Below are 18,443 nucleotides of genomic sequence, written 5' to 3'. Positions count from 1 at the left end.
CTTCTCCTGTGATAATTCTCTGCGGTGCAGCCTGCTTCTCCTGTGATAACTCTCTGCGGTGCAGTCTGCCTCTCCTGTGATAACTCTCTGCGTGCAGCCTGCTTCTCCTGTGTTAACTCTCTGCGGTGCAGTCTGCTTCTCCCGTGATAACCATCGGTGTTGCAGCCTGACTTTCCTGCTACTGCACCCTCTGTTGGCAGAGTATATGCTTTGGCTACCAGTAGCTTCTCCAGCGGAACTCTGTTCATTGTTCTCAGTATTCAACATTACAGCTAAGTGCTATTCCTGCGATCTCTAGCATCATTCTAATATTTCCTCAACGTTCTCAAGCATCACTAAATACCTTCAACTACTTTCCAAGTTACTGGTCTCAAACCAGTTGGGATTCAGAGACTCTCTTCATGGTTATTGTTTTGTTGCACTTTTCATGACTTTTATTATTTAATAAAACCCTTAAAGTTATCTCCAGTTGTCGTGGTCACGCCTTCGGGCATTGGTGCTGCAGCCTCTGCGCATGTCTATGAGACCCATCTCACCTCCTAAGTTTAAGTACCCTTCAGCCCCTACAACTGAGGCTTCCCGCTACTAACACCAGCCCTCAGTTGTGACAGTAACATAGTAACTAAGGTTGAAAAAAGACAACTGTCCATCGAGTTCAACCTATTTGTGGTCTCCTATGCGGTCTTATTATAGGACTAGTTATTTTTATGTTAGGACTACTTATATTAACTATAATGCATGCCTACACACCATAGCCCTGAATATCTTTATCCAATAGGAATTTATCTAACCCATTCTTAAAGGTGTTGACTGAGTCCGCCATTACTACTCTCTCAGGCAGGGAATTCCAAACACGTATTGTCCTTACTGTGAAAAAAACCTTTTCGCCTCAATGTGCGGAAACTCCTCTCCTCAACCTAAGCGAGTGACCACGTGTTCTCTGTGCTGATCTTATAGAAAACAGGTCCCTCCCAAGCTCTGTGTATTGACCCCTTATATATTTGTAGATGTTGATCATGTCCCCTCTTAGTCTCCTCTTTTCCAATGTAAACATGCCTAGCATGTATTCCAGCGTCTCCATGCCGTTGATTAGTTTGGTTGCCCGCCTCTGAACCTTTTCTAGCACCAGGATAACCTTTTTGTAATATGGTGCCCAAAATTGCACACAGTATTCAAGATGAGGCCTCACTAGTGATTTATATAATGGGAGTATAATACTCTCGTCCCTTGCATCAATTCCCTGTTTTATGCATGCTAATATCTTATTAGCCTTCTTTGCTTCACTCCTACTTTGGGTACTGCTGTTTCATTTGTTATCTATGTGAACCCCTAAGTCTTTTTCCAGTACAGAATCCCCTAATATTACCCCATTTAGTATGTAGGTGTTATTTTTGTCTTGCCCCCACAGTGCATTACTTTACACTTGTCTGTGTTGAATCTCATTCTCCATTTTGCTGCCTATGCTTCCAGTTTAGTTAAGTCGTTCTGAAGAGACTCAGCATCCCCCTCCGTATTTATAACCTTACACTAAAGAAGTTGTGTGTGTTTTTCCACCACATAATTTCAAGTAAATGTCATTAACAGAACAGCAGCTGAAAGCCTCCAGGAAGACAATGGAACAATTTGTCAATGTACATGTAGTTCTAAACATGCTTACATTACATTGTTTGCATCATTTTATTGTTGTGTCTATGTGTCAAAGACATTTCCTACCAGGCTGACAAGAGAATAACGCATTACTGGCATATGTCCCATAACTGCTTTGACAACATTTTTTAATATATATAGCTAGCCTAATTATGTAAAATGTATAAAATAGTTAATGTGATGATTTTACATTATGAATGTGTATTTTTGAGCAATAGTATAATACAATCAATTGTGCAAACACTGTTATTAATGAGAATGCATCTTATCAGATCTGAGAATCTAGTGACATCACTAGTACATAAACCTGAAACGCCAACGCATGAGTCTGATATCACTTCACATTTGTGAAATGGTTAAAAAAAGACTCTAAGGTGCAGGAGGCACATGTGAGGTGTATATATATATATATATATATATATACATACATACATACACACACACACACACATCACTGTGAATATTGCAATCTCTCTCTCTATACATATTTTATATATATATATATATATATATATATATATATATACACACACACACATACAGTGTATGTAACTAAATCTGCCTGGCATGTCAACAGTTTATAGATAACAATAGTTAAGGAGGAGGGAATGGTGGTTCTTCTCTATATTTCAGCACTCTGGTATATTAGAGACGAGAGCTTATTGGTTGTTTGGTTTGTAGGTTAGGTAATAGATATGTTCTATACAGACTGCAGATTGGTGGATTCATACAGGGGCATCGTCAGTAATATCACAGCAATAATTTTCATCTCAGGTTTTATCATTAGAGATTTTTTTGTCCGATACAGGATTCTATGGGGTATATGTAATTGCGGTCGAATTCCCGAAATTGTCGAAAAACGGGACTTTTTCGCCAAAAAAAAAATCGACAATGCAATTCAGTACTTTCCGTCAAAAAATCGGACTTTCAAAATTCGACTTTTTGAAATTCGACATTTGTCAAATTCGACTTTTCTGCAATGGTACAAATGCGGCAATTCGACAAAAGTATATTCAATTGAAGTTTGGAAATTCGACAACAGTGCTTTTAGACAGTAAATTCGTCATTTTCAATCCGCCACACTTTGGTGGGTGAATCTAATTAAAAAAAATTTAAACATGTTTTTTTTGGTGTTTTTTTTTATTGGTAATAGCATATCTATTTATATTAGAAGGGATTAGGTACTTGGTTTGTCTTTTTGGGAGGCACAAGTATTATTTATATATTTTTAAAAATATATATATATATATATATTTTTTTTTTTTTAGATGGAATGGTAAAATCCCAGAAAAAAATGGCGTGGGGTCCCCCCTCCAAAGCATAACCAGCCTCGGGCTCTTCGAGCTGGTCCTGGTTCTAAAAATCCGGGGGGGGAAATGGACAGGGGATCCCCCGTATTTTTAAAACCAGCACCGGGCTCTGCGCCTGGTGCTGGTGCAAAAAATACGGGGGACAAAAAGAGTAGGGGTCCCCCGTATTTTTTACACCAGCATCGGGCTCCACTAGCTGGACAGATAATGCCACAGCCGGGGGTCACTTTTATACAGTGCCCTGCGGCCGTGGCATTAAATATCCAACTAGTCACCCCTGGCCGGGGTACCCTGGGGGAGTGGGGACCCCTTCAATCAAGGGGTCCCCCCCCAGCCACCCAAGGGCCAGGGGTGAAGCCCGAGGCTGTCCCCCCCATCCAAGGGCTGCGGATGGGGGGCTGATAGCCTTGAGAAAATGACAAGAATATTGTTTTTTCCTGTAGTACTACAAGTCCCAGCAAGCCTCCCCCGCAAGCTGGTACTTGGAGAACCACAAGTACCAGCATGCGGGAGAAAAACGGGCCCGCTGGTACCTGTAGTACTACTGGGGAAAAAATACCCAAATAAAAACAGGAGACACACACCTTGAGAGTAAAACTTTATTGCACACCTGCCGACACACACATACTTACCTATGTTGACCCGCCGACTGCCACGTCTCCTGATCCGACGATTCGGGGTACCTGTGAATAAAATTATACTCACCTTAATCCAGTGTCCAGGTAAAAATCCTCGTACTTGGCAAAACAAATAAACGAACACCCGGTCCAGCGGACTGAAAGGGGTCCCATGTTTTCACATGGGACCCCTTTCCCCGAATGCAGAGACCCCCCCCCGTGACTGCTGTCACAGAAAGGTCTCTTAAGCCAGTCAGCGAGCGCAACGTCCTGGCACTCTGCTGATTGGCTGCACGTCTGAGCTGGCAGACAGCGCATCGCAAAGCTTCTCCATTATACTCAATGGTGGGAACTTTGCGTCAGTGGTGAGGTCACCCGCGGTCAGCGGCTGACCGCGGGTAACCCCACCGCTGACGGCAAAGTTCCCACCATTGAAAGTAATGGAGAGGCTTTGCGATGCGCTGTCTGAGGTCACACGCGCATACAGCCAATCAGGTGAGTGCAACGAAGTAGCGCTTCCTGATTGGTTGAAGGGACCACTGTGACAGGAGTCACGTGGGGTCCCGGCATTCGGGGAAAGGGGTCCCATGTGAAAACATGGGACCCCTTTCAGTCCGCTGGTCCGGGTGTTCGTTTATTTGTTTTGCCAAGTACGAGGATTTATATCTGAACACTGGATTGAGGTGAGTATAATTTTATTCACAGGTACCCCGGATCGTCGGATCAGGAGACGTGGCAGTCGGCGGGTCAACATAGGTAAGTATGTGTGTGTCGGCAGGTGTGCAATAAAGTTTTACTCTCAAGGTGTGTGTCTCCTGTTTTTATTTGGGTATTTTTTTTTTCAGTAGTACCACAGGTACCAGCAGGCCCGTTTTTCTCCCGCATGCTGGTACTTGTGGTTCTCCAAGTACCAGCTTGCGGGGGAGGCTTGCTGGGACTTGTAGTACTACAGGAAAAAACAATATTCTTGTCATTTTCTCAAGGCTATCAGCCCCCCATCCGCAGCCCTTGGATGGGGGGGACAGCCTCGGGCTTCACCCCTGGCCCTTGGGTGGCTGGGGGGGACCCCTTGATTGAAGGGGTCCCCACTCCCCCAGGGTACCCCGGCCAGGGGTGACTAGTTGGATATTTAATGCCACGGCCGCAGGGCGCTGTATAAAAGTGACCCCCGGCTGTGGCATTATCTGTCCAGCTAGTGGAGCCCGATGCTGGTGTAAAAAATACGGGGGACCCCTACTCTTTTTGTCCCCCGTATTTTTTGCACCAGCACCAGGCGCAGAGCCCGGTGCTGGTTTTAAAAATACGGGGGATCCCCTGTCCATTTTTCCCCCGGATTTTTAGAACCAGGACCAGCTCGAAGAGCCCGAGGCTGGTTATGCTTTGGAGGGGGGACCCCACGCCATTTTTTTCCGTGTTTTTTCCCGTTTTTACCCGTTTTTAAAAAAACGGAACAAAATCCGTCAAATCGTCCGTTTTTCGTCAGCGGGACTGTCGAATCCGTTTTTTTATTGAATATGGTCAATTTTGGCACCCACTTGCCGAAATTAGACTGTCGAATTGTGTCGAATTGAAAAACGGCCGAAAAATTACCGCGATTCGCAGCTAATTGCATATACCCCTATGTATACTCTCATAAGGTGTCCCCAGCCAGGCTGAGTCTGCTGTTCAACCCAAGACTCGAGCAATAGAATCATTGTTCAGTTTGGCCGCACACATGGAAGGGCAAATCAGGCAATTTGTAGTAGTCTTTTAGTCAAGCCCAAAAATACAACAAATCTTCAGAAACGAATGTTTTCCAAGCATCACCACATTTTTGAGCTTTGTGGTTATATAATAATATTATATTCACTTATTTTTTAGCCTTGGCCGAAATTAGCTCTTTTTGGAACCTGTGTCTCAGCAAGACATCCTTGGTAAAGTACCCTTATATAACATCTCTTATTACTGCAATATGTGGCTAAAAAGAAATGAAAGTTATTGGGACATAACTATAAAGATTGTTCAATAGGCCCATTAGCCTTTTATCTCTCAGTTTGAGCAGATTGACCACTCCTGGCTTCATTGTGACCTATTAGTGTGCTTCGGAAGAAGAAAACACACAAGCCAAAAGCACTTATCCTAGGTCCATATTTCCAACCATTACTGGTAAGGACAATACTTTACCGATTTTCAGGCAATTACCCTTGAGGTAATATCGGGGACATTTATTTGATACAATAACATCTGCAAAACTGCAGAATGTGGACAAAGTTTAACCTGTGTTTTGGATTTGAGTAAATATTGAATTAAATATTCATACTTGACATAGCTGGTGAAAACTCAGTATAACACTTTACTGTGTAGTTTACATTTATGCAATGTCATCTATGCAAATAGAATGTAACTAGAAGTGTTCCTTTCCCCAATTAAAATAGAAGTGTTCCTTCCCCCAGTAATTATTAATATGTTCATGTTTTATTAACTGTGATTATTGTTGAAGGGCCGATGAGGCAAGTTTGTAATGTTTGGGGTATCTCTGGTTGGATGACTGCACTTATTTTACCCTTAATGTTATTGCTCATATTTTACCGTTTTCCCTAGGATTACAGAAGGGCATTTGTAGTGTACTGTAAATGTGAGTCTATTAGTCTTTGCCATCTTATAATAATCTTATTGAGCTTTAGGCTCCCAACTTATTTCAGGCCTTGGACAACATTTGTAACCTGTGCCCTGTTGTGATTGAATAAATATTAAGATAATGTTTACATAACCTACTGTACATGAAGCATTTACAGTATTATTTCTATAAACAAAAACAAAGGTTTGCAATGTTTTCAGAGCTAAAGAGTGATCCTACTCCAAGAATATTGTGTTTATTTAACCACTCGTAAGTTGAACGTTTTTCTAAACTCTTGATACCACAGCACGTAGAAAACAAATATATATTGTGATTATTGTGCTCCCAAGAAAAAAAAAGCCAAAGCCAAAATATATAAATTACAAACACTATAGTAAATTAAAAATCATGTGCAACAGATAAACATGTCAGGGATATATATGTGTTCTTTCATTTAGGTTGCAGTGCCTGGGCCAGAAATGAGCTTTCGGAAGAAAACGTTCAAAACTGTGCACATTACTGTTATTTGTACTGTATTAGCACACAGATGTGCTTCAGGCGCAATAACTTTATGTAATATACAGTATACCATATATTGTTTAGAATACATTCTGGCACCTTCAGTATAGGGCAAGCTCTGACTTATCTATGACCTCTGAATAGCTCAAACTTGTGGTTTGAATAATAAGGATATGTTGTTCTGCATACGAAATGCTACGCTACAGTGTTTTCCTAGAAAACACTGTAACATAGCATTTCGTATGCAGATACAGATGCAGTTGCACACAGAATAAAGGGAATGCCACATATAATTTTAATCAAAGTCTGCTTTTGCGTCTTATTTGCATAGTGAATAAGACACATTTTCGGCTAACGGAGTTGCACAGGACCTGTCAGTATTGAGACTAGATGTATGAGGACACATCTGTATGTTGCAATGAAACGTCCCACCCCTTTGCTAAGTACATACCTTCCAACTGTCCCAATTTATAGAGGCAGTCTTGATATGAGGGGACTGTCCAACTATTCTGCGGGAGATGGTTGGGAGGTATACTCCATGCCTCAGGCTTTGGAGGTGGGTGGCAATAACATGGCATCTTGCTTAAAACGCTGACTGGTGGTTGCACCATCAAAATTCTGCATCCACACTCCGTCAAGATTCCAAAATGCTAAATGTTGGGAGGTAAGCAGCTAGACCATGCCTCCTTGGTGCACTCAAGATCTGATGAAGAGGTTGCCTAGGGGACTTATATATGTCTGTGGTAATGCTATTGTTTTAAAGGGGACACCAGCCAAGTGAATGCACTCAATCTTAATAAAGTTTGCAATGCACACAGTCTCAGCCTAAGCTGTATGTACCTGTACATCTATTTTTCACTAACAGAAGTTAAATAAGTGAGGATTTAATTGGTAAAAAAGAGCATCTAGATATGCATATAATATACAGAGAGTAATGGAAATTGACATACTTGTCACTGTACACTGAAGGTAGTATCTGACCACTATACGGTACAGAGAGCACTTGAGTAACTACTATAAAAACTCCCATGTTACTGGTAGCGAGACAATTCAGACCCGAGATCTGTGATTATGACAGGTGCTCCTGTTCCTGGGTCAGGAGTTGCATTTGCTGGGGACGTGAACTCTGGATGTCGATGCTGGGTTGAGACAATCATTCTTTAACTTCTTGAGAGATTAATACCAGGGATTTCCAATTACTCAGCGAGTTGCAACTGTTCTAATCAATTGCCAAATAGAAGAAGCACTGGCCATTTTACATAATTCCAGCAAATGCCTGATTTTTGGTGGTTTGTACCTGTGATGTCACCTCACTTCTTCTACTGTAGTTACTGTACCTGTATTCCAAACTGTGAGCTCTCAGCTTTCTAGCTGGGAACTGTCTATTGGTTATTGTTGAAGCTGGAGATCGCTACTGTGCCTCCTCCATTTTGGGTTCTCCATTTTGGCTCCAATCCTTAACCAAGAAGGCCACTGACCTTACGTCTTCACATGCATGGCACCATCTTATCACTGTGTTAGAGCACCATGGTGGGAGATGGATATCTTCCACTTAGCTCAGAGATACTCTGCAAATTACCACTAGAGAAGCTGGTACCGCTTGCATCCTTCACCACTACCCACATACAGTCAAAGGTATGCTCCGCTTCATGCTAAGAGTTATGCATATCTGTGAGTACAAATCAAATTACTGCTTAATAAACCACCCAACTGGTTAAGTACTGGGCTGTTGACTCAGGGCATCCACTTGTGTGTACATACACTCTGCCATACCACTGCCAGTTATACACACGTATTTCAACAGCTATGATATAGTAAGTCAGTAAAAAGAGGTATATAGGTGCCTTCTGATTAATTCCCAGCATTCTTAAGGATTTCTGTAGTTACCCACCTGGGGTAGGCAACCTGTGGTACTCCAGCTTCTGTGGAATGCCCTGTCAGTTTTAGCATGCATCAACAACAAAACTGTGGCAGGGCAGTGCTGGTATCTGTAATTCCACAGCATCTGGAGTGCTGCCTGTGCTATACAAAACTGTCACAGCCATTTTGGGTGCTAAATTAATTTTGAATTTATTTATTCACTAGAATCTAAAGATAGGCAAAAAGCCACATGGGGAGGTTCACTATGCAGCCTGCAGTGCAAACCACCATACATTGAATGCGTTTTTGGAAAATATATATCCTGTTGTTTGGAGACTGATACCTGTAACCATATCCAATGTGTGACTGCTTGTAAACACCTAAAACATATGCAGCTCATGGAAACCCACAGGGTAAGAGATGGATGATGTGTAGCACCAAACACCTCCTGGTATCCCTGGCACTGGCGTATTTATAATGGATGCAATGTGTACGGTGCACACCACACACCCTGCATCCATTATTTTTAAAACTTACGCTCCGGAGTCCCGTGGTGCAACAGCAGCGCTGCATAAATCACTGGGAAAATGGCATGGCGCCATTTTCACAGTGTTTCGTGCATGCACAGTAGGAAAATCACTGGGAAAATGGCCACTGCTCCATTTTCCCGGAGATCTGTGCATGCGCTCTAGGCTCTGGGACAGCGTTAGGATTCCCTATGGACCCTAGTGCCCAGAGCTACAGCGCTACCAGCTAAAGAGGAGGGGGGCCCAGATGGAGGCTGCACACGGGCCTCCTCCTCTCTATCTGCGCGCCTGATCCCTGGCCATTGGACACCAGTGTAAAGGTGGCCATAAACCTAAAGATTTATTGTACAATCCTTGAACATTTGCTCTGAAATTCCCAAAAATTTTTTAAATATGGTCAGTAAGACAAATTGGTTAAATTCATTTGATTTAACCAATTTGAATGATTGTTTTTTTGTCAGTTTTCTGGCATTTCTGAGCAAATGATCAATTGTCATGTGCTCCCATGCATTACCAGATTTTCGTTCCAACCAGCCCGCCAGCACTGCTATACTGCACCCCCTCCACCTTCCCTCCATAGCAGAGTATTGCTGAATGACCCGGTTGCTTTGTGCCGTCACGACGCAACAGCATCATTCCGCGAAACTCCGACCCCCGAGCCGAGTACTTTGGAAGGGAGGCGGGGAGCAGTAAAGGAGAGCCAGAAAATGTTGCGGCAGGCTCCCCATGTGATCGCGCGGCTCGCCTGCCGCTAGAAACGGCACTGAGTAAAATAACATAATAATGTATGAACAAGTATGGCTATGGTGAGACTTAGGCTGGGTAGACATCAGAACATTGTGTTCCCGGCTGATCTGCCAGCTGAGGGGCCGTCAGCTCGCACCGTGCATACACACTGCACTATGCAGTGGTACGACAGCACAATGTACCATGCTCATCGTACATGATATTTTCTGATTGACAAATTGTGCCAATGTCGTTCTGGTGTGCACCCGGCCTTAGATTTAAAATATTAAAACAGAAAATAAAAAAATAGAAATTACTCTCAAACACACACAAAAAGGTCAGACTAGATGGACCTGTAACTTCTTTTATGCTGTTAAATTATATTTCTCTAACGTCCTAAGTGGATGCTGGGACTCCGTAAGGACCATGGGGAATAGCGGCTCCGCAGGAGACTGGGCACAACTAAGAAAGCTTTAGGACTAACTGGTGTGCACTGGCTCCTCCCACTATGACCCTCCTCCAGACCCCAGTTAGAATATTGTGCCCGGCTGAGCTGGATGCACACTAGGGGCTCTCCTGAGCTCCTAGAGAGAAAGAGTATTTTAGGTTTTTTTATTTTACAGTGAGATCTGCTGGCAACAGACTCACTGCAGCGAGGGACTAAGGGGAGAAGAAGCGAACCTACCTAACTGGTGGTAGCTTGGGCTTCTTAGGCTACTGGACACCATTAGCTCCAGAGGGATCGACCGCATGGAACCGGCCATTGATGTTCGGTCCCGGAGCCGCGCCGCCGGCCCCCTTATAGAGCCAGAAGCAAGAAGTGATCCGGAAAATCGGCGGCAGAAGACTCCTGTCTTCAAAAGGTAGCGCACAGCACTGCAGCTGTGCGCCATTGCTCCTCTTGCACACCTCACACTGCGGTCACTGATGAGTGCAGGGCGCTGGGGGGGGCGCCCTGGGCAGCAATATAAACACCTTGCCTGGCAAAATCATCACAATATATAGCCCCAGAGGCTATATATGTGATAAATACCCCTGCCAGAATCCATAAAAAAGCGGGAGAAAAGTCTGCCGAAAAAGGGGCAGAGCTATCTCCCTCAGCACACTGGCGCCATTTCTCCCTCACAGCTCCGCTGGAAGGAAGCTCCCTGGCTCTCCCCTGCAGTCTGCACTACAGAAGGGTAAAAAAGAGAGGGGGGGCACTAAATTTAGGCGCAATATACATATATAGCAGCTATAAGGGGATATAATTTAGTTAATCTCTGTATTATATAGCGCTCTGGTGTGTGCTGGCATACTCTCTCTCTGTCTCCACAAAGGGCTTTGTGGGGTCCTGTCTCCTGTCTGAGCATTCCCTGTGTGTGTGCGGTGTGTCGGTACGGCTGTGTCGACATGTTTGATGAGGAGACTTATGTGGAGGCGGAGCAAATGCCTGTAAATGTGCTGTCACCCCCTGCGGGGCAGACACCTGAGTGGATGGACTTGTGGAAGGAATTACGTGAAAGTGTCGACTCCTTACATAAAAAATTTGATGACATGCCAAATGCGGGACAGCCGGCTTCTCAGCTCGTGACTGCCCAGACGTCTCAAAGGCCATCAGGGGCTCTAAAACGCCCGCTACCTCAGATGGCAGACACAGATGTCGACACGGATACTGATACCAGTGTCGACGACGAAGAGACTAATGTTATGTCTAGTAGGGCCACTCGTTACATGATTGAGGCAATGAAAAATGTTTTACACATTTCTGATGTGACCCCAGGTACCACAAAAAAAAAAGGGTATTATGTTTGGAGAGAAAAAACTCCCAGTAGAATTAAATGAAGTGTGTGAAGTAGCGTGGGCTTGCCCAGAAAAAAAATTTGGTAATTTCTAAAAAGTTACTAATGGCATACCCTTTCCCGCCAGAGGATAGGTCACGTTGGGAAACACCCCCTAAGGTGGATAAAGCGCTTACACGCTTATCAAAAAAGGTGGCACTACCGTCTCCGGATACGGCTGCCCTGAAGGAGCCTGCTGATGTGAAGCAGGAGGCTCTCCTGAAGGCTATATATACACACACTGGTATTATACTTAGACCAGCTATTGCTTCAGCATGGATGTGCAGTGCTGCTGCTGCATGGTCAGATTCCCTGTCAGAAAACATTGACACCCTAGACAGGGACACTATATTGCTAAACATAGAGCATATTAAAAACGCTGTCTTATACATGAGAGATGCACAGAGGGATATTTGCCGGCTGGCATCTAAAATAAGTGCACTGTCCATTTCTGCCAGGAGAGGGTTATGGACTCGGCAGTGGACAGGTGATGCAGATTCTAAAAGGCACATGGAAGTTTTGCCTTATAAGGGTGAGGAGTTGTTCGGGGATGGTCTTTCAGACCTAGTGTCCACAGCAACGGCTGGGAAGTCAGCATTTTTACCACATGTCCCCTCACAACCAAAGAAAGTACCGTATTATCAGGTACAGTCCTTTCGTCCCCAAAAGAGCAGGCGGGGTAGAGGCGCGTCCTTTCTGCCCAGAGGCAGAGGTAGGGGAAAAAAGCTGCAGCATACAGCCAGTTCCCAGGAACAAAAGTCCTCCCCCGCTTCTTCTTCTAAGTCCGCCGCATGACGCTGGGGCTCAACAGGCGGAGCCAGGTACGGTGGGGGCCCGTCTCAAAAACTTCAGCAATCAGTGGGCTCGCTCACAAGTAGATCCCTGGATCCTTCAAGTGGTATCTCAGGGGTACAGGCTGGAATTCGAGACATTTCCCCCCCGCCGTTTCCTCAAATCTGCCTTGCCAACAACTCCCTCAGGCAGGGAGGCTGTGATAGAGGCAATTCACAAGCTGTATTCCCAGCAGGTGATAGTCAAGGTGCCCCTACTTCAACAAGGACGGGGTTACTATTCCACAATGTTTGTGGTACCGAAACCGGACGGTTAGGTGAGACCCATTTTAAATTTTAAATCCTTGAACACATATATAAAAAAATTCAAGTTCAAGATGGAATCGCTCAGGGCGGTTATTGCAAGCCTGGAAGAGGGGGATTACATGGTATCACTGGACATCAAGGATGCTTACCTGCATGTCCCCATTTACCATCCTCACCAGGAGTACCTCAGATTTGTGGTACAGGATTGTCATTACCAATTCCAGACGTTGCCGTTCGGCCTGTCCACGGCACCGAGGGTATTTACCAAGGTAATGGCCGAAATGATGATACTCCTTCGAAAAAAGGGAGTTTTAATTATCCCATACTTGGACGATCTCCTGATAAAGGCGAGGTCCAGAGAGCAGTTGTTGGTCGGGGTAGCACTATCTCGGGAAGTGCTACAACAGCACGGCTGGATTCTAAACATTCCAAAGTCACAGCTGGTTCCTGCGACACGTCTACTGTTCCTGGGGATGATTCTGGACACAGTCCAGAAAAAAGTGTTTCCCCCAGAGGAAAAAGCCAAGGAGCTGTCATCTCCAGTCAGAGGCCTCCTGAAACCAAAACAGGTGTCGGTGCGTCACTGCACGCGAGTCCTGGGAAAGATGGTAGCTTCCTACGAAGCAATTCCATTCGGCAGGTTCCATGCCAGAACCTTTCAGTGGGACCTGTTGGACCAATGGTCCGGATCGCATCTTCAAATGCATCGGCTGATAACCCTGTCTCCACGGACCAGGGTGTCTCTGCTGTGGTGGCTGCAGAGTGCTCATCTCAGAGAGGGCCGCAGATTCGGCATACAGGACTGGGTCCTGGTGACCACGGATGCCAGCCTTCGAGGCTGGGGGGCAGTCACACAGGGAAGAAACTTCCAAGGACTATGGTCAAGTCAGGAGACTTCCCTACACATAAATGTTCTGGAACTAAGGGCAATTTACAATGCCCTAAGTCAGGCAAAACCCCTGCTTCAAAACCAGCCTGTACTGATCCAGTCAGACAACATCACGGCGGTCGCCCATGTAAACCGACAGGGTGGCACGAGAAGCAGGACGGCGATGGCAGAAGCCACAAGGATTCTCCGATGGGTGGAAAATCACGTGTTAGCACTGTCAGCAGTGTTCATTCCGGGAGTGGACAACTGGGAAGCAGACTTCCTCAGCAGGCACGACCTCCACCCGGGAGAGTGGGGACTTCATCAGGAAGTCTTCCAAATGATTGTAAACCGTTGGGATAGGCCACAGGTGGACATGATGGCGTCCCGCCTAAACAAAAAGCTAGCAAAAGTATTGCGCCAGGTCAAGAAACCCGCAGGCGATAGCTGTGGACGCTCTAGGGACACCGTGGGTGTACCGGTCGGTTTATGTGTTCCCTCCTCTTCCTCTCATACCAAAGGTACTGAGGATAATAAGGAGAAGAGGAGTAAGAACTATACTCATTGTTCCGGATTGGCCAAGAAGAGCTTGGTACCCGGAACTTCAAGAAATGATGTCAGAGGACCCATGGCCTCTGCCGCTCAGACAGGACCTGCTGCAGCAGGGGCCCTGTCTGTTCCAAGACTTACCGCGGCTGCGTTTGACGGCATGGCGGTTGAACACCGGATCCTGAAGGAAAAGGGCATTCCGGAGGAAGTCATTCCTACGCTGATTAAAGCTAGGAAAGAAGTAACCGCAAACCATTATCACCGCATATGGCGAAAATATGTTGCGTGGTGTGAGGCCAGGAAGGCCCCAATGGAAGAATTTCAGCTGGGTCGTTTCCTGCACTTTCTACAGTCAGGGGTGACTATGGGCCTAAAATTGGGTTCCATTAAGGTCCAGATTTCGGCTCTTTCGATTTTCTTCCAGAAAGAACTGGCTTCACTACCTGAAGTTCAAACTTTTGTTAAGGGAGTGCTGCATATTCAGCCCCCTTTTGTGCCTCCAGTGGCACCTTGGGATCTCAACGTGGTGTTGGATTTCCTAAAGTCACATTGGTTTGAGCCACTTAAGACCGTGGATTTGAAGTATCTCACGTGGAAAGTGGTCATGTTGTTGGCCTTGGCTTCGGCCAGGCGTGTATCAGAATTGGCGGCTTTGTCATGTAAAAGCCCTTATCTGATTTTCCATATGGATAGGGCAGAATTGAGGACTCGTCCCCAGTTTCTCCCTAGGTGGTATCAGCTTTTCACTTGAACCAACCTATTGTTGTGCCTGCGGCTACTAGGGACTTGGAGGACTCCAAGTTACTGGACGTAGTCAGGGCCTTGAAAATTTATGTTTCCAGGACGGCTGGAGTCAGGAAGACTGACTCGCTATTTATCCTGTATGCACCCAACAAACTGGGTGCTCCTGCTTCGAAGCAGACTATTGCTCGCTGGATTTGTAGCACAATTTAGCTTGCGCATTCTGCGGCTGGCCTGCCGCAGCCTAAATTTGTAAAAGCCCATTCCACGAGGAAGGTGGGCTCTTCTTGGGCGGCTGCCCGAGGGGTCTCGGCTTTACAACTTTGTCGAGCTGCTACTTGGTCAGGGGCAAACACGTTTGCAAAATTCTACAAATTTGATACCCTGGCTGAGGAGGACCTTGAGTTCTCTCATTCGGTGCTGCAGAGTCATCCGCACTCTCCCGCCCGTTTGGGAGCTTTGGTATAATCCCCATGGTCCTTACAGAGTCCCAGCATCCACTTAGGACGTTAGAGAAAATAAGATTTTACTCACCGGTAAATCTATTTCTCGTAGTCCGTAGTGGATGCTGGGCGCCCGTCCCAAGTGCGGACTGTCTGCAATGCTTGTATATAGTTATTGTTACCTAAAGGGTTATTGTTGAGCCATCTGTTGAGAGGCTCTGTTATGTTCATACTGTTAACTGGGTATAATATCACGAGTTATACGGTGTGATTGGTGTGGCTGGTATGAGTCTTACCCGGGATTCAAAATCCTTCCTTATTGTGTCAGCTCTTCCGGGCACAGTATCCTAACTGAGGTCTGGAGGAGGGTCATAGTGGGAGGAGCCAGTGCACACCAGTTAGTCCTAAAGCTTTCTTAGTTGTGCCCAGTCTCCTGCGGAGCCGCTATTCCCCATGGTCCTTACGGAGTCCCAGCATCCACTACGGACTACGAGAAATAGATTTACCGGTGAGTAAAATCTTATTTTTTCTACATTTGGGATCTTTGTCATTATCCATTAAACAGATGTAGGCATTTCACTGGGAATGCATATATCCAGCCTTTGTTATGAACATGCCAATTCTCTGTTTGTAAACTGTGTTATATTTCCATTGAAATTCCTGGGCGCGGCTCTCACCGTGGCATTCTTCCAATCATGTGCAAAGTTCGAAGCGAGTAATAGATAAACGTGCCAAATAAAATATCAAGTTTATAATAAACAGCCTGTTGTATATGTTTATATGGAAATATTTTAACAGGTATGAGGAACATTACAGAACTCATTATCTCACTCCAGGTTATAACCATATGTTTTTAATAGGTTGATACAGCTCAGGACAACAACAACTCACATCCACGAGCCAAGAGCTAGGAACAGGCAGATCGTTCTTCTTACTAGAGAAGCACAATTCTGCCACAGATTGCAGACGTTTCATGATGTTGGGGGGGCATTCAGGTGCAGACGCAAATTTGTGGTTGTTCGCATATCCGTTTTCACACTGCGCATCAATATGAGCCGCAGTGCGCACGTGCAGCAAATGATTCGGGAGTGCAGTCGCAGCAATATTTTAGTTGCAAATGGAGAGACAGGAAGTCAGCGTTTGGGGGTGGTAATGGGGAGTGGTCATACGAATGCAGGCATGTCATGGCCGTTCCAAAGGCGTTTTTTGGGTGTGCATACTGTAAATTAGCAGATGCGATCACGCTTGCTAATGGAGAGGCCTGTGCATCCCAGGAGAGCAGCACAGCCTGCGAGTCTTCGGAGTCACTCAGTCTCTACTTGGCGACCCAATGTGCGACGATGTTAGTGATGTTTCTGCAGTTATGCATCGCTGTATGCAAAAGATGCGTTCGCAGTGGGTGTCCTTTTGCGCAAGTTAGCTTCTGCCCATATTAGCATATAATCATAATTGCATATGGCACATCATTGCAACGGGAGTAGGATGAACAACCTGAATGACCCTCATTGTGCCTCTATTGCTGTACTTAGTTAATCAATTAACATATCTTCTACTACTAGATCACAGATAGCATTTTTAAATGTTTCATATGAGAGAGCGAGAGAGAGAGAGAGAGAGAGAGAGAGAGAAGAGAGAGAGAGAGAGAGAGAGAGAGAGAGAGAGAGAGAGAGAGAGAGTGTTCAGCCCAGCACTCCACTTATATGTCACTTGTGCTCCGGTGCCCTCTGGATGTGGTACGGTAGAATAGAGGCAAATAACAAGCGGAACATGGAAGTCTTGAAAAATGCTTATAGTATAGCAGACGACATACCATCATTTTGGGGCCAACGCAGCTTGACAAAGGGGGAGTATTGGCCCCTGAAACATTGGTATATCTCGTGACATAATATAAGCAGTATTCAAGACTTCGAGTGCCGCTGATTATTTGCCCCTATTACAGTATATATATCTTCCAGTTCCCAGTCCTTATAACGGGTGGTCTTCAGTATGCCGACTGTCGGGATCCCGGGGCACAGTATACCGGTGCCGGAATCGCGACAGCCGACACACCGACACTTTTTCTCCCTCGTGGGGGTCCACGACCCCCCTGGAGGGAGAATAAAATAGCGTGGCGGGCGCGCCACCATGCCCGCAGCGTGGTGAGCGCAGCGAGCCCGCAGGGGGCTCATTTGCGCTCGCCACGCTGTCGGTATGCCGGCGGTCGGGCTCCCGGCGCCGGTATGCTGGTCGCCGGGAGCCCGCCCCCCGGCATACCATACTACACCCCTTATAACTGCTCCCAGACCATCTATCGCTTTCTGGTTTGTCCGAAGCCTGAAAGTACCTGCAGTGAAAGGAGAGAAATATTGCTTCAAATCCAACCTATTGCCATATTTGCGCCATGCAACATCCAGATAATTGGTTGTTACCTTTGCCCTTTTACACTATATCCATTTACACTCCTCAACAACATACACAGATGGTAAGAATGGAATAGTATTACACCATAGCATTATCGTCTCAACACCAACAGTGAACAAGAGATTAGAGCCAGCTATTAAATTATTCATTTATAAATAATAGAGAATAACGACAACATATACACATGCATTTTTCATATGACAAAGCATGTGCTTTTAAATAATTTTATCCTTTATTTGAAAAGTGCCAACATATTATGCAAAATTGTAGATTTAGAGAATTGTATTACAAGCAGATTTCATCCTAGCTATACTTATTTTAATCCTTTCATTTACGATGATTAACCTAGATAATTATAGAGCCTGGATTTTAGATAAATATATAGTGGCTGCATTGCATTGTGTACAATTACCTCAGTAAAAAAATGTATAGCTCATGTAATTTACCTGTACAAGTATGTATTGCATTTGAGCTACATTATTATTATTATTAGTAGTAGTAGTAGTATTATTATCCTTTATATAGTGCCACAAGGGTTCCACAGCGCCTAACCAAGTACATAAACGGTGAGCAAAACAAAACAGCAATTTACAGTACAAGATGATGTAGGACAAATATATGGTATGTAAACATTGCTCTCATCAGTGGAGATGACACTGATATAAGCATCCATCAACCATGCTAGGGGCTGTTGTAGGGAGTATGGAGTAGAAGAGAAGTAAG

At 45.1% G+C, this 18,443-nt stretch overlaps 1 protein-coding gene across 6 annotated transcripts in view; it reads left to right on the top strand.

The window, feature by feature from the left end:
- THRB (thyroid hormone receptor beta) overlaps positions 1-18,443 on the top strand; it is a 589,925-nt gene that overhangs the window by 342,453 nt on the left and 229,029 nt on the right. Inside the window, exon 4 of one of the 6 annotated variants that reach the window (XM_063922220.1) lies at positions 5,435-5,487. The exons of the other annotated variants lie outside the window; for them this stretch is intronic. The gene's annotated coding sequence lies outside the window, so the exon portion shown is untranslated. The remainder of the gene's footprint in view (positions 1-5,434; positions 5,488-18,443) is intronic. 6 annotated transcript variants of the gene reach the window in all.

The sequence above is a fragment of the Pseudophryne corroboree genome, chromosome 5 (assembly GCF_028390025.1).
Source record: "Pseudophryne corroboree isolate aPseCor3 chromosome 5, aPseCor3.hap2, whole genome shotgun sequence".
In the NCBI taxonomy this organism is placed as follows: Eukaryota; Metazoa; Chordata; class Amphibia; order Anura; family Myobatrachidae; genus Pseudophryne; species Pseudophryne corroboree.
This window is presented reverse-complemented; position numbering and strand designations above follow the sequence as displayed.